At 38.7% G+C, this 3,941-nt stretch overlaps 1 pseudogene; it reads right to left on the minus strand.

Moving 5' to 3' along the window:
• Positions 1-2,300: 2,300 nt before the first annotated feature.
• On the minus strand, positions 2,301-2,609 carry LOC103270232 (annotated as a pseudogene).
• Positions 2,610-3,941: the final 1,332 nt, after the last annotated feature.

Below are 3,941 nucleotides of genomic sequence, written 5' to 3' on the forward strand. Positions count from 1 at the left end.
TGTCCAGGCTGGAGGGCAGTGGCTATTCACAGGTGTGATTCATAGCACACTATGGCTTCGAACTCCTAGTTTCAAATCATCCTCCCACATCACACTCCCAAGTAGCTTGGATTACAGCTGTGCACCACCATGCCTGGCTTTGGTTCAAGGAGGTTTTTGTTGATTCTTTGGAGCTTTCTATATAGAAAATCATGTCATCTATAACTAAAGGCAGTTTTGTTTTTTCCTTCTCAATCTGTATACTTTTAATTTCCTTTTCTTATCTTATGGCATTAGCTAGAACTTCCAGTACAATGTTGAAAATGAATAAGGAGAGAGGACATCTTTGCCTTTTTAATAATGTTAGTGGGAAAGCTTTAAATTTCTCACCATTAAATATGATATTAGCTTTAGCTTTTTGTACCATGCTGTTTTCATTATCTTGGCAGCTCTTAGCCAAGGCTTTTTAATTTCAGGTGAATTCCTTGAAACTTAGATTTCAGGGAAAGATAGATCTATTGCTTTCAACAGATTTTAAAATGTCTTCTTAACTTAAAAAAAGAATCACATGCCTTTGTAAACTAGATTAACAGAATAATAAACTTTAATTACCAAAAGTTTTTTGTCTTCATTTTTAAAAGAAATGGCAAACATAAAGCAAAAAACTTATACTTGGGCTGTATTAAAAAATGTGACACTCTCAACTCTGCCTTTTCACCTTGAATGCCCACATCTAGCAGGAACCACAAGAAAGCACATGCAATCATCAGCTGGAGCATCCTGGATCCCCTACTTCCAGGTGTTTCCAGTTGTGGCTTTACTATCTAAGTAATATTTAAGATAGTCACTTTTTTCCCAAAGAATAAGCAAAGCCAATATGAATTCTGGTTGTTAAGTCTCCTTTGCAAGAGGTAATTGGATATTTATCAGTTTCATACTTCTGGAAGTCATGAGGAAAAGGAGCTGAGGAAAGTTGTACTCAAAGGAATGTAGATGTCCATTTTCAAAGGGTAATGGGATTTACACAGCTTTTTGCTCTAAATATCTCCATTTCAATGTATTTGAATATGGAATATTCTCAAGTTTCTTGTGCTGATTAAGTGAATGTACTAGAAGCCTGTTGTATATTCATTGCTTGTCATGAGTGATTGTACCAATGGATCTATTAGATACCTGTGAAGTGAAAGAAAGGCTCAGGGGATTCCAAATGATTAGTCCCAGGCTCTGCAATAATATGCTTTTTTAAAAAGTCTACTTGGCCACAGCTAAGTACATAAAATAGACTTTTCTATCCAAATGACCATAATCCTGAGGCTGTGGGAATTTTGCTTCTACAATATGAAGAGAACAGTTAGTTGCAACTTATACAATCAATCCAGTAAAGTCAAAATGAGAACTAACACTCTCAGGTTCAATTTTTATGTTAAAAATATAGTAATTAAAACATTTTCCTGTTCCTTTGTTCCTCTTTCAAAAACAACAGCAACAATAATCAAATCAAGTAGCATCCTTACTGAAGAGTCACTGACATTGAAAGAAGTCAGACTATTTGTTTCTTATCTGGTCCTCCATGGACTTTTGTCTAATTATTATTAAGAGAAAAAAACATGATTATGAAAAATTGTCTAAGAAAGTTTAAGAATTTTTTTGTTAGAAAAACTCAACAAAATAAAATTCCTATTTATTGTTGGACAACATTGTGTCACACATACATCAAATAGGCCCCCCAAAATAAACAGCAACTTCATAAAGAAAAATGGAAAAAAGAAACCTTTTATCTTTGGCCCTTTTAACTATCTCATACAAACCAACTACTTATAGTACAGATAAGTACATACACAAAAAAAGTTACTGGAATGCTCAGAATAAGATTTTTTGTTGTTGTTGCTGTTTTTGCTCCCCCTCCTCCTTTTAGATTATAATGAACATGGTCACACCACAAGTAAAATCAGAAATAGGACAAAGAACTCTCTGGAGGCAGGTTTGTTCATCCCAAATCAATAAAAATGGCTGGCCCCTAACAATATGTACAAACATATAAAATGTAAATAAAAATACAAACAAAATTCCTTATTAAAGTATTTTAAGAAAAAAAAGCAGGGCCTGGAAAGTTTTGGTTCTTTTTTCTTCCCCTGTTGCAAATTTTCACATGCATTGGTAGTGCGTGTCATTAGTGGGTAGTGCTGCCTGTGCTGGGCAAGTGGATGGCCCTCTTTACTCCAAGGTGACCTCGTTTAGATCCTGAGACAGGAAGTGGAGGGTGAATAGGCTACAGGGCTTTTTTTTTTTTTATTTTTAATTTGACATTTCCTTTTTGCTGTCTAGTCTTCCTCGTTGGTCTTCTGTTTCTTAGCCTCCACATTGTCATCCCCATATCTTCAGCTGCCTGTTTGCCCTAGTGGCCTCAGCTTCCTCATCTTCATCTCTGTCCTCCTCCTCACCATCACCTTCCTCCTCCTCCTCCTCTTCCTTTTCTTCATCTACTTCATTGTCAGCTCCCCGTTTTCCTCATGAGCATTCTCATTAGTGGGGGTATCTCTTCCATTTTCCACCTCCTCCGCAGGTTCCTTCTTCTCTTTTAAGTCCTTGGTGGTGATCTCGGAGCTGGTGCCAACAACTGTGTCTGACATGGCGGGGCATGCCGATGTTCCCATGCAAGCGACTAAACAGAACAAGAGATTTCAGGGACAAGCAGAGAGCCAGACAGGAAACAATGCAAAGATGGCTTTTCAGAGCAGCCAGTCAAGAATTTTTTTTACTCATGTAAAATAAAGTTATTTTATCCTTACCCATGACCTTGAATATGACCTAATTACAAGTGGTCAATGAACAAAAAGGTCATTCTTCTTCAGAATTCAAATATGCAGGCTCTGGTTTTATTGCTGAGATGCCAATAAGTCAATGAAAAGTCTTCCTTGGATCCACAGACTTGGTCTCGGCCAGTGACCACTGATAGTACTCTCTTACCCCTTGGGTCCCGTAAGACATTGTAAGCAGGCAGAATTGCTGGGCATCGATTAGTCAATAATAATTTAGTAGCTAACATAGGCAGACTACTTATTAGTGATTGTCAGAAACTAGAATAATTACCATGCACAAATCCAAACCATCTGGCCTATAACAGTGTATGTCCTTCCATAGGCTTTATCTTGTTTTTTCAGTAATAAATTATTCTATCACATTCCCAATAAAGTGCTGGAGAGGGAAAGGTCAGGTGACCCCAAAGTCTCTGATTTAATTCAGCCTCTGCAGTTTCACATTTTATCACCATCTCCAAAGCAGAGGAGCATTCTTTTCTTTTCTACTGGCCTGACAACCAGGAATGCCACTAACTGAGTTATAGGAACCACAGAAGCATTAGTCAAGCCCTGCTCATAAGGGCAGGTGGCAGGAACAAGAGAAGGGGGTGCCGAGAGTCCAGGATAGTGGTTCCCAAACCTGATTGATTATCAGAATCACATGAAAATCTTTTAAAAAACATATTCCTGAGTCTCAGAGTATGTACTACAGTGGTCATGGAGTGAATTCTGGCATACTTGTTGGTTTTTGCTACGGTAACACACCACCTGTACATCTCAGTGGCTCACACAAACATTTGTGCTCATGTTTCGTGAGAGCTGTGAGTCTGTTGCAGCTCTCTTGGGCTTGCCTGGGCTTGACCCAGAAGCATGTGTATTCTCATTCCAGAACCCAGGCTGAAGGAGTATCCACTAACTAGGGCATACCGTTCTCATAACTGAGGGCAGAAGCTCAAAGTGGTGCCAAAACAAACCATGCCAACACAGCTAAGGTTTCTACACTGGTGTGGCATGCATCATGTCCACTTATAATTCATTGACTAAGGCAAATCTGTGGCCATGCCCAGCATCCATGGGATGTGGACTAAACTCCACCTACAGGAAAGCATGGCATATATGGCAGCCCTGGGCCTAGCAAGGAAGACAAATGATTGTGGACAAGAA

This window comes from Carlito syrichta, unplaced genomic scaffold (genome assembly GCF_000164805.1).
Source record: "Carlito syrichta isolate Samal-C Ts95f unplaced genomic scaffold, Tarsius_syrichta-2.0.1 Scaffold309769, whole genome shotgun sequence".
In the NCBI taxonomy this organism is placed as follows: Eukaryota; Metazoa; Chordata; class Mammalia; order Primates; family Tarsiidae; genus Carlito; species Carlito syrichta.